Raw genomic sequence first — 20040 nt, 5'->3', positions numbered from 1 at the left:
CTAACATCATAATTTAAATAGATATTCTTCATGAAAGTTCTGGACATTTGTCTCAGCTTTCCAACAAAATAAGAATGAGTTCATTTGGACTTATAGAACTCGAGATATGAGTTGCACACTAAACAATATCTGAGTTGCAAGACAAATTCCAACTTCTCTTTTGTTGCTATAATTTGAACTTGAAATGGTTGTTTTGAATCTTGGACTCTTCATAAAAGTTTTAGGCCTATGTCTTAGATTTCCATTCATATACACTAGATCTAAATCCAAGTTCTACAACTCTAGTTATGATCCAATAACCGAATGGTGTTTCAATTTGAATTGAACCAACATCTCTTGTTTAAGCTTAGCCCTCTCTTTGTCTTCTCAATTTTAATAGTTAAAAAAAATCAATCAATCCTTTAAATTGTGAAACATACTCGCATTTTAAATGAACATTTACCATAAATTAATGATATCTTATATTATCGCACTTGCTATTATAAAACATGCTTAAGTTAGGGAATTTAATGATATTTTAAGTGAAATATGATGATATAAAACCTTGATAAAAATGCACTTTTAATTACTAATCACACCCCTCAACCAACTTATTACTGGTCCCTAGTAATTAAAGCGTTAAAGTAGAAAAACAATGTACAAAATCCAAAAAGCAATGCATTCATCATTCAACTTCCATTAATCTATCCAAATAAACAAACTCTTATTAGATTTATCTGCTTCATGCTTCTTAAACAAGATATTAATAAACCTTCTTTTTGTGCTCAATATATCAACACATAGTTATAGGCTTTGTTTGGATAAAAACACAATTTTGTTCTAATGATTTTCTAAGGTTAACTTCCTTGGGTTGAGATTTATTATCTTCTTTTTTTGTTCTTTTTACTGTCAGTATCTGCAACTCCAGTTACTAAGCTCGTAGGAATGTCTCAACACCTAATGCCCTAAGACCAACTGGTAACAAGCTTTATATATAAAACTTAAAACACAATACATCTTTAACCCATGTAACAAGCTTTAGGCTAATGACTCCCAGATATATATATATAAAACTTAAAACACAATACATCTTTAACCCATGTAACAAGCTTTAGGCTAATGACTCCCAGACCAGTTGGTCTTAGGGCATTGGGTGTTGAGACATTCCTACAAGCTTAGTAACTAGAGTTGCAGATACTGATACATAGATAGTACAATGTTTGATTCCCTTAAGCTTTTCTCCTTAACCCATGTAACAAGCACTAGGTCAATAGGGTATTAGATGTTAAAACACCCATTCGAGCTTAATTGCTTAGGTTAGGGAGGCTACAAAACCAAACTTATCTATATTTTTATTATCATCAATATTATATTTATTTATTTATTTATGAATTATATCTTATTCCTTTCCCTTAGTTTTTACCTTTAATAAAAAAACATAATTAATGTAATAATCCAATGTGCAACCCACAATCATATGTTAAAGTGCGTGTGTGAAAATGAAGGTTTAAGAATACTTGTTAAATGAGTATATGAGCAGAATCAAGTGATAACAATGAGATAGTTTGTAAACCTGAATATTTCAAGAAGTGTTATGATAGACCTTGATAATAATATTTACTAGATGTGTCTCAAGAGTGAATAAAATTCCTCCTTACTCTGTCATCCTAACAATAATAGTTTTGTCAAATAGTTTTAATAACAACAAAACATTAGTTTTTTTTTTTTTTTTAACTTACACGTACTCCCTTCTCCCCCCAACCAAAATGAAACATTGTCCTCAATGTTCTATGGTAGAAAGGCAGAGTATAAAAGACATCATTTGAAGTAGTGACTACTGACAAGCCTGAAACACATTTAAACAAATATAAAAGATAACAAAATAAAAAAATGTTATGCTATTAATAAAATCAAAAGACACAAGTTTTTACAAACTAAGGCTCAAATCCAATCTCAACTTTTTACGGCTTTCCTTATTTGACCAGTCTATTCGACTCATAGAGGAATCAATTACAAGGATGAAAGATTGCAATTGATCAATCAGTTATTCAATATTAGCAACAGAAATTATGATTTGTCGCGCCGAAGATGTTAGAAAATTCTATTCCACAACATGATAAAAAAAAAAAAAAAAACAAATTATTATAATAACCATTAACATTGAGCAAACCTATAGGTTTCTGGTGAATGTTCAGTTGGGCCCAAGAGGGAATATGAAATATCTCTTCTGATGTGCCTAGACCACTTAGTAAGGCAATGAAGGCGTTAGCCTGATCAAACATTGCATTCATTCGTTTAGACATTGTGGAGACTTGTAGTTCCTCTCCAACTATTTTTTCGATGATATCCACTTTGGCTAAAGCTTTGGGAATGATACCCAAAGCTTGATTGCCTCCTAAAAATATAGTTATTGACACACTTTCCATTAACCTAAGGATGTCTCCCCCATACACTAAATGAATCTTTCTCTCAGCTAGTACAAAAACTCCTTTTCTTTTACAAGACTGGATCTGCCAAAAACACAAATATTTTTTATTTGATGACTTGAGGAACTTGCCATTTCTACACACTTTTATATCTGTTGAATGTATAGGTTGAGTAGAAATAAAGGGAAGGAAGAGAAGATTTTATAGATAAGAAATTGAAAAATGTAATCATACCACCTATATATAGGCCAGCTGAAGTCTCTCTATCTTTTCAGAAAATTTATATGTACAAGTAGTTGTGATTATGGCTCACATCTTCCCTTGATTTTACGTCCAAGAACGGCTTAAATGCCATCTATGGATCGAGGATAAGCTTCTCATCTAGTTTTCTTAAAAACTGATAAACAAGGTCTGTTTCAATCAGATTCCCAAGACTAAGTTGATCATGTTCTTTATGAAAATGGGGCCATAAATCATGAATTGCACGATGCACATCTCCACTAGGATGTGTCTCAAGAGTTAATAGAAGATTATCTAAAGACTCCTTACTCAGGCCATCCCTAATGAATTGTATTTTATCTTCACGGTTTATAGATATTATTCCTAAAGAACGACCTTGTGCATTACAAGTCCATTTGGCACATCAATGATAGACTTTCAGTCGTTCTACGCGACTTTTATTTGCAAAAGTGCTTTTACCTGTCCTAGGCATGTATGAAATAAAAGAATTTGAAGACTCACCTGATACTCGGACCCTTACTTCAATCATCCAACGAATATCTTCAAGAATTCCATGGTTGATTAACAACCTTAATCTTTCACATCTAGCATAGTAAATGTTTGCAATCACATTTTTAGGCAAAATGGGAAAATACTTTTTTAATTTCAACAGTGGTGTCCATTTTTTTAGATGAGAAATGGAAAAGAGATGCAAAGAAAGGAGGAATAAGGAATTTATCAAATATATACATAGACATCAGTTATCATAGGAAAATGAAAGAACCGACATAAAAGTCATGGAGTACCGTTATCCACCATTTGATGGTGGTTGGAGAAAGACTAGCAAAACAAGAGTCATACAAAAAAGAAACACAAAAACAATGTGAGAAAAACAGAATAATCAACCTTTATATACAGAATCATTCAAACCAATTTATTCATTTTCATTAGGAAAATTATCAAAATAAGTTGTCAAACGATGTCCATTTACCTTAAAAACATTGCCATTATTTGGATTCTCGATATCAAAGGCCCTATAAGGATACACATGTTTCACAATAAATGGACCGCTCCATCTTGATCTTAGCTTTCTAGGAAATAAATGGAGTCAAGAATTATAAAGCAAAACTTTTTTATTAACATCAAATGTTTTTCTCAAGATTCTCTTGTCATGAAACTCTTTGATTCTAGTTTTATGAATTTTTGAATTCTCATATGCATCATTTCTTATTTTCTCAAGCTCATTTATTTGTAACTTACATAGCTGGCTAGCATTATCAAGGTTTGAATTGAAAGCTTTGATAGCCCAATAAGCTTTATATTCAAGTTCCACAGGCAAATGACAAGATTTTCCATAAACCAACCTATAAGGTGACACCTAATGATGTTTTAAAAGTAGTTCGACAAGCCCAAAGTGCATTATTAAGTCTTAAAGACTAGTCCTTTTGATTGGGGTTCATTGTTTTTTCCATGATTTGTTTGATCTCCCTATTAGCAAGTTTTGCTTGTCCACCTGTCTGAGGGTGATAAGGGGTGGAAACTTTGCATTTGATTCCATATTTCTTCATTAAAGACTCAAATAGCTTGTTGCAGAAATGTGTTCCACCATCACTTATCATGGCTAGAGGGATTCCAAACCAACTCAAAATATTTTCTTTCAAAAACTTGATCACTGTTTTATGATCATTGTTTTGACTTGGAATTGCCTCTATCCATTTTAAAACATAATCCAATGCGACTAATATGTATACAAAACCAAATGATGGAGGAAACATACCCATGAAATCTATACCCCAACAATCAAATATTTCAATCATAAGAATAGGATTTAAAGGCATCATGTGACATTTTGAAATAGATCCTATTTTTTGACAGTTTTCACAAGTTTTGCAGAATGCATACGTGTCCTTAAACATGGTGCGCCAATAAAATCCACATTGTAAGATTTTTGCAGTCTTTGATGAGAAATAACCCCCATATGCCTCAGAATGATAAAATTTAATGACACTACTTACCTCATTGTCAGGAATGCATATTTGAAATATTTGATCAGGATAATATTTGAATAAGTAAGGGTCATCCTAATAAAAGTTATTTACTTCGTTAAAAAACTCTTTTTTGTCTTGGGTACTCCAATGAGCTAGCAAATCTCCTATTGCAAGAAAATTAACAATATTAGCAAATCAAGGCATTGTAGAAATAGAAAGCAAAGATTCATCAGGAAAGTAATCATTGATTTGTGTGATGTCAAATGTGGAAACTATTATCAATCTTGACAAATGATCTGTAACAACATTTTTGGTGGCTTTTTTATCTTTGATTGTGATATCAAATTCTTGAAGTAACAAAATCCATCACACCAATCTAGCCTTAGAATCCTTCTTAGAAAGAAGATATTTTAATAGTGCATGATCACTAAAAACAACAACAAGTGAGCCAATAAGATAAGACTTGAATTTTTCACATGCAAATACTACTGCAAGTAATTTTTTTTTAGTGGTAGTGTAATTCATTTGAGCACTATTTAAAGTTTTACTTACATAGTAAATCACATAAGGTTTCTTATCTTTTCTTTGTCTTAAGACAACACCCATGGCATAATCACTAGTGTCACATATTATTTCAAAAGGTAATGCCAATCAAGAGGTTGAATGACAAGAGTAGAAGTAAGCAAGTTTTTAAGTTTAACAAAGGCTTGTTCACAATGTTCAGTCCATTAAAAAATATTATCCTTTATTTGAAGGTTACTCAATGGCTTAGATATTACACTAAAATCTTTTATGTACCTTTTATAAAAACCAGCATGTCCTAAAAATGATCTAACATCTTTAACAGATTTTGGTGTTGGTAAGTTGGTAATTAACTCGATTTTAGATTTGTCAACCTCAATTCTTATTGATGAAACAATGTAACCAAGTACAAAGCCATTTGTTACCATAAAATGATATTTTTCCCAATTCAAGATTCTTCTACTCACACCTGTTTAAAACGTTTTCCAAGTTAGTTAAACAATCATCAAATGAATCACCAAAAACAAAAAAATCATCCATAAAAATATCAAGAAAATGTTCAACCATATCACTAAATATGCTAAGCATGCATCTTTGAAACATGGCTGGTGCATTACATAATCCAAAAGGCATTCTTCGATATGCAAAAGTACCAAATGGACATGTGAAAGTAGTCTTCTCTTGATCTTCTAATGCAATTTCAATTTGGTTGTAACCTGAATAGCGTCATCTAGGAAATAATAAAATTTATGACCTGCAACTCTTTCTAAGATTTGATCCATCAAGGGTGAAGGAAAATGATATTTTCTAGTCATTGAATTAAGTTTCATATAGTCAATACACATGCACCAACTAGTAATAGTCCTAGTTGGAATAAACTCATTTTTCTCATTTGTTATCATAGTGACTTCAAACTTTTTAGGTACAACTTGGGTAGGACTTACCCATTTACTGTCAGAAATAAGATAAATGATACCATTATCTAGAAGCTTGATGACTTCATTCCTCACTACTTCTTTCCATATTAGGATTAAGCCTTCGTTGTATTTCTCTAGAAGGTTTAGCATTTTCCTCCAAATAAATCCTGTGTGTGCAAATCAAAGGACTAATTCCTTTTATGTGAGCTATGGTCCATCCTAATGCATTTTTGTGCATTTTTAGAGTCTGTAATAACTTATCTTCTTAATGTGCATTAAGCTTGGAAAAGATTATTACCGGAAAAGTTTCATTTTCTCTAAAAAATAAGTATTTGAGATTGAATGCTAACAACTTCAAATTAGGTTTTGGTAGTTGGACACTTAAATGTATGGACTCAATTAATCGTGGTGGCAATTCCTTAATTCTTGGTCTCCAACTATTTGCCTTCGATTCTTCCTAAAAGTAAATCATTTGCAAATATTCAGATTCATTAAACTCAATTTCACTTGAAGTAGTTTCAAATTGATCATAAACTAATTTTTCAATAAAGTCTACTTCCTATAAATTATTATCATCTCCATGTTGCTTTCAAATGTTAAAAGCATTCATCTTTAATGTCATGTTTCCAAAAGATAACTTCATCACTCAATTCCTATAGTTAATCAATGCATTAGAAGTTGCAAGAAAGGGACATTCTAAAATAACAAAAATTGAATTACATGCTTTAACAGGTTGTGTATCAAGGATAACAAAATCTACAGGGTAAATAAATTTATCAACTTGTACTAACACATCCTCAACTATTCCTCTAGGCACTTTTACAGATCTATCGCCAAGTAAAAGAGTTACAGAAGTTGATTTTAACTCACCTAGATTGAGACTGTGAAAAAACCGAATATGGAAGTAAATTCACACTAGCTCCAAGATCAAGTAAAGCTTTTTCAATTTTATGTTCTCTAATAAAGCAAGAAATTGTAGGATAGCCAGGGTCTTTATATTTCAAAGCATTATTGTTCTGAAGAATAGCACTTACTTGTTCAGCTAAAAATGCTTTCTTTTTCACATTCAGTTTTCTCTTCAAAGTGCACAGATCTTTCAAAAATTTAGCATAGAAAGGTACTTGTTTAATAACATCCAATAAAGGTATATTGATATTACCTGTTTGAAAGTTTCAAAGATTTCAGAGTTGTGACTAACTTTGCTTTGTTTTGTTTAGTCATGGCATGAGGAAATGGAAGTGCTGGCGGGGAATCAGTCTTTTCTTTGCAATGTTCAGATTCAACCACATCCTTGCCCTTAGAGATTAACTCATCATCTTTCTCACATGGTTCAAGAGTGGGTTTTTCAATAACCTTATCACTACGAAGAGTGATGACTGATTTGACTTGATCCATGTGTTGGTTTCCGGAACTATTTGCATTTGCTTTGTATTGCCCCTTTAGATTTTACTGTGGTTGAGATGGAAACTTCCCTTTCTCTTGAAAACAAAGAGCAAATGTGAATTTTGCAAGAGAATCTTTAAAATTTGTCATGCTTTGAGTAAGTTGAGGGTTGATTGTTTCTTACTTTTCAATGAATGCATGCAATGTTTTCTCAAGATTTTTTCTAGGAGGTGGAGCATAAGGAGGTGCATATCCATGAGAATTTTGAAAATTATGGTGTGCTTGAAACGGTGGCTGTGAAGTTTGTGCATTATTATTATCACTCTTCCAACTTAAATTTGGGTGGTTTCTCCAACCAGGGTTGTATGTTTGCGTGTATGGATTATGATTGGGCCTATGAAAACTGTTTAAAGCATGGGCTTGTTCATGGAGGCATTCCTTAAAAGAAGGAAAATTTGGATAGTCATTGGTTGCCTGTTCATTTGTTTCACAGATTTAACACACAATGTCTTGAACAGATTTTAATTGACCATTCTTTTTCAATTCTAGTGCCTTGACTTTTCTAGCTAAAGATGCAAGCTTGGCTTGGAGGTCATGATCTTCTCTAAGGTTATACATACCTCCACTGGATGTATGAGGTTGGGTTTTATTTGGTGCCTCATAAGTGCCTGTAATGTTCTAATTTTGGGCATTTTCAGCTAGCAAGTCTAGGTACTCCATTACTTTTTTAGGTGTTAACCCTTCATAAAATTATGAAACTAATCTCCATGTTTCAAAACCATGATGAGGGCAAGTATTAAGCAAGCCTTGATACCTATCCCAACATTGGTAAAATGTTTTACCTGGTTTTTGAGTGAAAGTGGTGATTTGTCTTTTGAAATAGTTGGTTCTGTGAGATGAAAAAAACTTCTTTAAAAATTGTTGTTGCATTTCATCCCAAGCACCAATGGATCCTGACCTAAGATTTTGTAGCCATGTTTTAGCTTTATCTTTTAATGAAAAAGGAAAAAAGCTTTAATCTAATGGTATTCATGCTACACTTTAAGTCATTATAGGTGTTACAAACTTCTTCAAATGCAAGTATGGATTTTCTATATCTAAGCCATGAAAAGAAGGTAAAGGTTGAATAATGCCTGGCTTAAAATTAAAATGAGATGCATCAGGAGGGAAAAATATGCATTAGAGTGCACTTGTTCTTGTGGGATTCATGTGGTCTTTAAGTGTTCTAACACAATTATTCTCATTATGAAGTGACTCGTTATCTTCTTCGGCCATATTTTCTGAAAATGATGAGGATACCCTACAAAGTCTATCACTTAATATACGTGACCAAACACTCATGCACGTGTAGAAAGAGAATAAAAGGAAGAAGGAAAAAAAAAAGAAAACAAAAAAAAAGAAACAAAGTTAGATACAAGAAAAGTGAAAAGTGAAAAATAAAAATAAAATAAATACTATAATTTGTACAAGAATTTACCTTTCCAGTAACGGCGTCAAAAACTTGACACGACCAAAAAATTGATGTCTTCTCTAAGTGCAAGAGTGTCGAAGTAATAAATAACCCGGCAAGACCGGGATCGAACCATAGGGAGATTAATTGTATAAATTATAAATAACAATAATACAACAACAACAATAATAATAACAATAATAGTAACAATAATATTAATATTAATAGTAATAATAATAATAATACAAATAATAATAGTAGTAGTAGTAGTAATACTAATATTAATGGTGATAATAATAGTAATAGTAATATAATAATAATAATAATAATAATAATAATAATAAAGAAGAAGAAGTTGATGAGAATTTTGAGATGGAAGATCAATGTGAGAATCCACTAATGGTATTTCAAAAAAGTTTAGTATAAACTCTTATTACTCAACTGAAAACCACACATAAATGAGGTTTCAATCGGATTATAAATTGTTAACATGATTACATTAGTTATCTTATTCGAATAATGCTAATACTTGTAAATATTGTCAGGTATTCATGATTATAACCTATGTTAACAACAAATCAAGTTCCTTTCATAGCACATATGTAGATTATACCATACAATTGGGCTATGAAAGTGCTAAGCATTTGTTGTACCAAAGTGTTATACAACACAAATCTAGATTAACCATTTAACAAGCAAAGTATTAAGAGTGAACAAGATAACAAATACAAAACATGTTAGTATCAAACAGTAAAGTCCATGTTGAGTTTACACTATACTTATTCTTACACCATTAGTGTAACATTTTCACCTTGACATAATAAACTTAGCTAAACATAATGAAAGAGAAAAACTTAAATAAACAAAATAAGAACATAAATAAGATACAAGTTAACTAAGTAAAGGAAATGAAAAGCATAAACAAGATATTAATGAAAGCAAAACTTAAGAATTATAAAAAATATAAAGAGAGAGAGCAAGAGCAAGTTCTTGATATGAACAACCAAGCCCCCAAATGCATGGCAAATGCGTCCTTTTATAGGCCAAAATTTGAAACTATTGATTTGATGACTAATTGTTGAGTGGGTGGCCAACTCTTGACTTGGGAAAATCCTTATCTTTTTGTCTAAATAAAACATCATTGCTAACATCAGAATTGAAATCAATTGTACACATGAAAGTTCTAGGAAATTGTCTTATTTTTTCAGGAAAAAAAATTAAGGTCATTTAGACTTCTAGAACTCAAGATATGGGTTGAACACTGAATAATGTTTAGGCATTAAGACAGATTTGGACTTCTCCGTTGTTGCTATAATTTGGACTTAAAAACGACTTTTTTAAATCTTGGACTCCACATGAAAGTTGTAGGCCTATGTCTTACCTTTCCATCCATATAAAGCAGACCTAAATCCAAGATCTACAACCCCATATATGACCAAATTACCGAACAGCGTTCTAGTTTGGATTGCACCAACATCTCTTTTCAAAGTTTGGCCCTCTTTTTGTCCTTTCAATTTCAGTACTTAAACTCATCAATCAATCCTTTTATTTCTGTGATAGGCCTGCATTTAAGATGAACATTTATCATATATTAAGGTATCTTATAGTATCAAACATGTTATTATAAAACATGCTTTTAGTTAAGGAGTTATTGATACTTTAAGTGCAAAATGATGATATAGAACATTGATAAAAATGCACTTTTAAGTAATAATCATCCAACATGTAGGATGAATATGCAATCACAAGCAAATTCTTCTGTATTCTTTGTCCAATTACAGCCCATACTGCATAGTCACTCGTATCACATATTATCTCGAAAGGTTCATCCCAATTTGGTGGTTGGATGATAGGGGTAGGTGTGACACGCCTCTTAAGCTTATCATAGGCATCTTTACATGCTTGATCACACACAAAATCCACTTCTTTGGCTAATAATTTGCACATGGGTGCTGTAATCTTTAAGAAATCTTTGATAAAGCGTCGATAGAAACTCACATGGCCAAGAAAAGAATGAACCTCCCTCACCATGAATGGTAAGACAATGATGAAATAACATTTATTTTAGCTTTATCAACCTCTAATCCACAAGAAGACCCAACATGCCCAAGAACTACTCCTTGCTCGACCATAAAATAACACTTTTCATAGTTCAAGACAAGCTTAGTTTCAATGCATCTTTTCAATACTAAAGATAAATTGTCTAAACACTTATCAAAAGAATCATCATACAACATGAAATCATCCATGAAAACCTCAACTATTCTTTTAACATAGTCAGAAAAAATAACCATCACACATTTTTGAAAAGTTGCAGATGCATTATAGAGACCAAAGGGCATTCTCCTATGGACATGTATATGTAGTCTATTCTTGATCCTCAGGATTAATAACAATTTGATTATATCCACTATATCCATCAAGAAAGAAATAAAAAGACTTTTGTTCTAGACCTTCAAGCATTTGGTCTATGAATGGTAATGGGAAATGATCTTTGCGTGTAGAAAGATTAAGATTTTTATAATCAACACACATTTTCCATCCATTTGAGATGTTTGTAGGGATGAGTTCATCATTTTTTCTCTTTACCAATGTGAATCTGGTCATGATAGGGTAAATGACTCTTGCATCTAATAGTTTCAAAATTTCAACTTTCATTACCTCCATCATAGCGAACTCAACCTCTTTTGCATTTCCCTTATTGGTTTCACCTTATCCTCCAATAGTATGTGATGTATATATATCAAGGGACTAATGCCTTTGATATTAGCCAAAGTCCATCTAATGGTCGTTTTGTGATCACACAACAACTTCACAAGTTTTCCTCTTGCGCACTTGTCAAACCTTTTGCTATGATAATGGGAAGTGTATTGTTGTCATAGATGAATACATACTTCAAATTATCAGGCAAAGGTTTCAATTCTAACTCAGGGGCCTGTAAAATGGATGGCAAAAACTTTTATGTGAAAGTACTAAATCAATAAAGACATTACCATGAGGAATGGTTTGCAACACTTGTAAAGCCAATGTTGATTCTTGCACGTTTTAGGGAACATATATGTGCCTCTTCATCTCTTCTATCTTAGTAAAGTCATAGCCATAACCAAAGCTATGCTTAATCCGTCCTCACAATCAAAAAAAAAAAAAATTAATGCACACACTTATCAACTTGGTCATAGCATGTGATAGAATAAATATTTTTGCAAGGATATTTCATTGCATCATGAAAATTAAATTCAATATGTTCATCTTCTACCTCCATGGACAAAGTATCCTTACAAAAATCAATTTTTGTATTAGCAGTTTTCAAGAATGGTCTCCCAAACAATATAGGAGTGTTTTTTGATGAATCATAAGAATCACGTTCCATATCAAGAATATAAAAGTTGCATAGAATAACCAAACTATCAATCTTGACTAGAACATCTTCTATCACACTAAGTGGATAAACAAAAATACAATCTACAAGTTGTATTACAATGCTAGTTTTAATCAAAGGCTCAAGACTAAGAGAATCATAAAAATGTTTAGGCATAACACTAATGGATGCACCTAAATTGCATAAGACCCTTTTAAAACTGGCATTACCAATAAGACACGGGATAATAAACGCACCTTGGTTTTTTTGTTTCAAAGGCAAATTCTTTTAAACAACAGCAGATACAACTTCACCCATACTTACTATTTTGTAACCTTTTAGCTTGTAAGCTCTTCTGGTAGTACACAACTCCTTCAAGAATTTGGCATAATTGAGAATTTTCTTAATAGCATCAATCAAAGGAATGTTGAGCTCCACTTTCTTGAAAACCTCTAACATCTCTTTTTCTTTATCCTCTTTCTTTTACCTAAAAGAACTCATAGAACAAGGGGGGATTTTCTTAAAACTAAAATTCATTGAGTTAGGACTTACCTTCAAAGTATTGGTCATTGTTTCAGTTTGTGGAGGAGTAGGGTGTATCTTCTTTATACTCAGTTCAGTTTTTATCTCCTCTTCTTCCTTCATCTTAATTTGTTTCAATCTTTTCTCTTCAACTTCTTTCCCACTTTGCAATGTGATCGCACTAACATTCTCTTTTGGATTCAAAGTTTGGGAGGGCAATTTTCCATTCATTTATGCTTTCAATTTCCCTACACTTAAAGCTACTTGCCTCATTTGCTTCTCTAAGTTGTTAATACTTAACCCTGTTTCCTATTGAAAAGACATAACTTTTTATTTCAAGGTCACTGTGTTAGAAGCCAAGGTTTTCATCATCTCACGAAGATCATCACTCAATGACCCCATAACATTGGAATTTATGAATGTATGGGGGTTATCTCGCTTGATAATTCTGTTGGGATTGAAATCGATAGGGATGGAACTGTTGACCTTGATTGCCTTGTTGATGCGGGTTCCCATAGTGTAAGTTTGGATGATCTCTCCATCCAGGATTATACGTGTTAGAAAAGGGATCATACTTACATAAGGGTTGTCCATCAACTATTTTTATTTTTTCTTGCATTGTTGGACACTTATCTGAAGTATCCTTGTAAGGAGCATATGCTACAAACTTTCACCTGCTGTACATTTCCACAAGCCAAAGAATGCATAAGAGAAGTAAGATCATTAACTTTATTCTCAATGTTAGAAATACTTACCTTATTTACTTGTTTGCTTGGTAAGTCTCCACGCATGCCAAATTGCTCTGAGTTGGTTGCCATATTTGAGATCAATTGGTGTGCAGCCTCAAATGTCTTATTTATCAATACCCCTCCACTTCCTGCATCAATGATAATATGGTCAGTAGGCATCAGTCCTTCCTAGAAATATTAAATAAGTTGTTGATTGGGTATCTGATGATGAGGGCATTGAATGCTCAGTTACTCAAATCTTTCACAATACTCGGAAAGTGCTCCTCATAAGATTGTCGAATTCTATATATATTTTTTTTCTTATGTTAGCAACTCAAGAGGTTGGGAAAAACTTTTCAAGAAAAATCTTCTTCATGTCATCCCAAGTTCTAATAGAACTTGGGAGAAAAGAGAAAAGTCATGTCTTTGCTACCCCTTTTAAATAGAAATGGAAAGCTTTCAATTTAACATATTCTTCATCAACTCCATGTGGTTTCATGCCAATGCAAACCATATAGAACTCCTTGAGATGAGTATGAGGATGTTCTCCGACAAGTCCATTGAATATTGGCAGTAAGTGTATAAGACCAAATTTGATCTCGAAATTGCCAATATTATCAATGTTTTATGTACAATGGTTGATTCTCCATGTTAGGAGTAGTGAGCTCCTTGAGTGCTTATTGTCGTGCAATAGCCATGTTGTTGACATGAGCTTCTTTTCATAACCTGCATAAAATTTTTTCAATTTCGAGATCTACCTGTACTTGTCTTTGGTTAGTAGAATGGGTTATAGACATCATAAATCGTCAAGAAAAATCAAAAGAAACCAACCACATAAAGATTTAAAATAGTACAAATTGAAAGAAAATCCTACAGTAGAACACAAAAACTGCCTAAAAACCCTAGAAAACAGCGGAATTTAGCCTTAATAAGGTGGGGCTAGTAGCTAATAGCAACTACTCTTGTTCAAAACGTCGTTTCCATTTAGGAAACAAAAGGCCAACACTTAATTCCACCAAAAAATTGGTTTTGAACAATAATTGTATAGTATCGCCACAAGCAACACTGCTTTTGTTTCTTCTTTTTTTCCAACAAAATAAATAACAATCACAACACAAGAATCAACTAAAATCAATTCCCAACAACGGCATCAAAATTTTTTGCGATGTCACGGTTACATAAATTAATTACTCTACCTTACATAAACAAGATTGTATAAAGCAAGCAAGGGGTCGACGCATAAGGAAGTTTTAGTTCAGATTTTTATGCTAGACGTTATGTAATTTGGAGGGGTTTCAGATTATCTAGACTATAGCAAAATTAAACAATTAAGCGAAATTAAATAAATCAGAAAATTATCAAAAGAACAAACCTTGTCTTCAAGTAAACATTCACCTACAGAAAACAGAACTGATCATTGAAATGAAACATCAATTTATATTCCAAATCTTTATCTTTTCTTAACATTGGTTAGTTAACATATCCACCGTATAACTAACCCTAACCAACACAATCACAATATTCACACTAGTAATTTAATTCAATGGTAGCCTTAAGAACTAGAAAAACTGATTAATCTAGACAACATAATTGTCTGCAGTTCATGTTTAATTTGTTTGAATATTCTCTCTAAGATTAATACCATAGATCCACCACAATTATTAAACTTAGTTGCTTCACAAGTTTATATACCAGAACTCCGGTTTTGATAACAAACTTAGCAATAGATTGTTCACAATAATAACTTAGAGTCCGCTCTAACAATTAAAATAAACAATCATGGCAAATAAGCATAGGAAAACAAACATATTCATTCATCATATAAACTAAAAAGAAAACATAAAATACATCTCACAGATCTTGAAATCTGAAGGTTTTTGTGTCCTGCAACCAAGAAAAAGAGTTTAACCTTGCATGTATATTGAACAACTAATCAAAGAGAAAGAAGAATGCATGATTCTGGGTTATTGGAGGAAAGGGTGTGTTTTTATTTTCTTTTATGGTTGCCCTCTCTTTCCTTTCTCTCTTTCTTTTTACATCCTAGGAAACCCTAATCCCTTTTCTACAAAATGGTCATTTTCTAAGTAGACAATTTATACTTAAGCGTTTCAATAACTATTTTTCTAAAAAAAAATAATCTTACATAAAATCTTCAAGCTTTGACTTTTGACTTAAAGGAGCAATTGTCGAAATAAAGACTTTGATGTCAGTTTGGATGCTTTAAGAAGTATTTTGGACTTGTTTCTTCACAAAACATGTATGTTGGCAAAATTCATGTGTCATTTTAGAAAACTCATATAAGCTTTTTTGTTGCTGATATTTAGTATGTTGATAGGTTTTTGAGTCAGGAATCCAACAAAATTGAGTTTGTAGCAAATGGACTTCTCTAGCTCAAGATATTCAAGTCGGAATGGTCAAAGATCAACATTGGCAGAATGTTATATCTGTCTTTGAAGGTTGTGATTTTCATGCTCTTTCTCTTTTTATTTTTCTTGCCATGTATGAGTAGAAAGGTATGGATGTTATCTTTCTAATGCTACTAGAATCACTTCGTTTCAACCTCTATAGCTCAAGCTCTGCACAAAACATCAAGGTAAATCTTGATCTCTAATTTACTTCTTTTTTAATCTTTCATCCAAAAGTACTTTCAAAACATAAAATAAATAATATCAAGGCATTATATATATAACATAGGTAAAATACTAGGTAAATATGGGTAAAACTATCGAATAATATGGTTGCATTAGTTACTTTCAGCCACCAAAGTCTTATGATAAGACACAAAACTTGGGCATATTTAACTAGCAACCAAAATCCCCTCCAAGGATGACATCAACACAATCTTAGCCTTTTCAAGAAGTCTAAGCAAATAATTATGTCAAAATGATGAAGGGTCACAACCAATAAATCGTGCTTCCCTTGCCACTTTTCTACTGATATAAACACACTAAACAGTGTTGAATTCATCCATCGAATCCTCAATTTTCACAACCAAACAATTCAGAATATGCATTGGGTTGACATGCATGATTGTGTGTGTGTGTGTGTGTGTGTTTTATTGATGTATTTGTGTTATTTACAATGTCTTTTTAAAAGAATTTAAAATTTAAAAAATTAATTTTGACGTGTTCAACTACTAATACATATTTCAATAGCATTGATTAATTCTTTTCATTGAGTCGACATTGATGTTGCTTTAAAAAAAAAAAAAATAGGTGAAGGAACCAAAAGTGAAAAGGAAGAAAATGAGGAATGAAAAATATAAGTTGCTTGGGGAACAAAGAATTATAAGGAAAAAGACAAATGACTTTGCCTATAAAAAAGTTAGTTATCTCACACAAAAAAAAAGAAGGAGATGGCGGCCAAAAAAAAAGAAAAGAAAAACCCAAAAAACTCTCTCACATTCTCTCCTATATACACCAAAAAAACCTAGCCCCATTAAACCTAAATCTAGCCGCTAGCTATTAAAAAAAAAACTCACGACAGCCCTTCTCCTTCTCTGATACGGACCACTTGATCATGTGGTCAAGTAACCCAAAAAAAAAATGATACTTTCCCAAGAAAGTCAAAAATCAGGTTTGAAAACCTTGACTTAGAGTTAACTTGTAACTAAGAACCAGAGGTATTGGAATTCATGAATTGACACCAAAAGGTTAGTTATAACTTGATAAGTTTGTCACAGTAAAGAGCATATTTGCTTTAAGCAAAACACAATAATATTATTAATTTGAAGGCAATAAAATTCACAACAAGGAAAGCATTATATAATGAACCCATATTGGGTTGCAAACCATTCAGCTTTCAACTAACTCAAGCTTAATGCCTAAAATAGATCTAAAACACTTAATTTTGGTCCAAAACAAACCCAACTGAACTTAACAACCTAAACTAAAATATTATGATTAAAATAATACTTAAAACAACATAAAAATGAAGTAAAATATTTAGCATAATACAAGGAAACAATCAACCCCCAAAACCATCCCTAACTTGATTGATTTCCTTGTGTAGTTGGGTCTGACTTGCGTAGGAATAATGTGTGTTTGCCGCCCTTTTTAGACCTCTTTCTATGCTTGGAATATGCCGCCTTCAATGCTTGATCTTCTTCCCTTGTTTGGTGGAATTAATGCTCTAAACAATAAAAAAGAGAGTTACCGGATTCTTCTCTTTTAAAAGCCTTCCACAATCTCTCTTAGTAAGGAAATCTTATAAGTGAAAGAAAAGAAAACAACAAGGAAAGTTCTCTAAATCTGGCTACCTCTTGTTCTCATTGTAAGGAAAGGAATCCTTACTTGTAATGGATAAATAAATAGGGGAATTTACTCTGGCATGCTTCCACCCTTTGATTTCCAAGTTATATATAGAATCATTGTCCAATATGGAGACATAATAACCCCTCCCTAATTCAACCTTGTAATCGCCCATCACGAACCCGAACATAACTAGGATTTTTTACAAATCCTTGTAGGAAAAGGATACCAACACCCTAATTAATCCTAGCCACTTTTGGACCCCCATGTAGCTCAAGCCCATGAACATCCACAAGGGCCAAGTCATATTTGGCCGAAACATACTCCTCCATAACTGGGTTAAACCCATCAACACCAACAAACCCAATTTGGACTAATGCATCCTAATGTGAAATTGAATGGAATACAAGCTAAAACCCAAGGAAAAATCCTCACTTGGTCGAATGGTCTTCCCCTCAAACACAAGCTCCCAAATGAATCCCCATCATAAGTAACCCAAGGTCGAACCATAGGCACCGTATCATCCTCTCCTTTTTTTAAAGGATTCAACCTCGAATCTAGAACATGAAAATTATAAACTAAAAGCACATCATCATTACAAGGCCGAAACAATGTGTAATCATCAAAACCCTGTAAAACCCTATTTAACAAAGAATATGTTATGAATAAGCCCCTCCTTCAAATACAAACTCTCTTTTTCAGCTCTTTTATCCTCTCTAAGTTTCAACCAATCCTCATAAACTTGTTTAAAAGATAAAGAACAAGAACTATACACTTCCCATCATTCACAAACAAAAACCTATTATGAAATCCATCATGCATAGTTTTCCTATCATATTGCCAAGGCCTACACATTAATAAGTGACTAGCATGAATAGGAACTACAACACATAACACTTCATCACAGTATTTTCTAATGGAAAAAGATACAAGAACCTGTTTATGCATCTTCACCTCTCCACAATCAATCAACCATCACAATTTATAAGGAACATGATGTTTAGTAATTTGAAAATAAAACTTATCCACCAAATCCACCCTAGCTATATTAGTGCAACTAAGATTATCAATGATCAAGCTACATATCTTATTCTGCATATGGCACCTCATATGGAATATGTTTTCACTTTACTCCTCCAAGCCTCCTACCTCCGTATGCATATTAAGTGCTCGTTTTACCATAAGCACCCCCCCTCAAGGGGATACTCGATACACTCATCACTAGCACCCGCCAGTGGTTGTATCTCCACCTCAATATTATCCTCCTCTTTAGACTTAATCTCATTATGGGCTCTTGTGACTATGACCCTTTTATTTAAACACAATGAAGTCACATGACCAAAACCCAAACAATGATAACTTTAATGTCACAACTACAAGAAGTAAGAGCCTTAACATTACCTTTACCATCCGCGGAGGTGTTTTTCTTTTCTTTAGGAGTCTTAGAACCCCCTCCCATAGTAGGCTAAACTTGGGCAACCCCATATCTCATCGAACTAGGCTTCTAAGATGAAGAAGTTCTCAGAATGAATGGTGGTCATGCCCTCTCCTCTTAATCGTCCTCTCCACTTTCTTGTCTATGTGCATCATGTCCTCTAACTCTACATAGTGTTGCAACTCCACAACATTTGTGACCTTGCGATTTAGCCCCTTAAGAAACCTAGTCTCTCTATCCTCCACTACATTAGCCTGAATCATCATGATCTCCATCTCCTTATGATACTCATCAACACTCCTAGAATCCTAACTCAAACTCTGCAATTTTTAATACAACTTCCTATAGTAGTGACTCGGTATGAATCACTTCCTCATCAAAGCCTTCATATCAGCTCATGTATCTATAGGCCCTTTAGCCTATAAACTAAGGTGTTTTACATACCCAAGACTAACTACATTAACACAAGTTTAGAAATAAGAATCACAAGCACAATTTACTGGAAAAAATCAATCTTTATTAATACCAAAAACAAACGATACACAAAACTCATTGCATGCAATGCATAATTCTCTTGCATGCTACACAACTCTAGCCTCTATTTATTACAAAAGAATACAGAAGTTACATAGTAAACTACCATACGACAGATCTAACCACATCTAGACAATTGTCTAAAAACAATAACTACTAAAAATTGTCTCTAACCCACTGTTCACTTGCACCTGTTATGCACTGTTATCGAATTTGTTATTGTTCATGCATGCTGCCACTACCAATGCACATTACCAAGATTCCAATAGTGTTTTTGCTAGCACGCCCATACACCTAGACTTGTGACAATTACCATCTTGGTCTAGAAT

The 20040-nt window shown here is 32.8% G+C and overlaps 1 pseudogene; it reads right to left on the bottom strand.

The window, feature by feature from the left end:
* Positions 1–1709: 1709 nt before the first annotated feature.
* On the bottom strand, positions 1710–19452 carry LOC140954612 (uncharacterized; annotated as a pseudogene).
* Positions 19453–20040: the final 588 nt, after the last annotated feature.

This window comes from Populus alba, chromosome 15 (assembly GCF_005239225.2).
Source record: "Populus alba chromosome 15, ASM523922v2, whole genome shotgun sequence".
Classification (NCBI taxonomy): Eukaryota; Viridiplantae; Streptophyta; class Magnoliopsida; order Malpighiales; family Salicaceae; genus Populus; species Populus alba.
The sequence above is the reverse complement of the archived record's forward strand: the minus strand, read 5'-3'. Positions and strand labels throughout refer to the sequence as shown.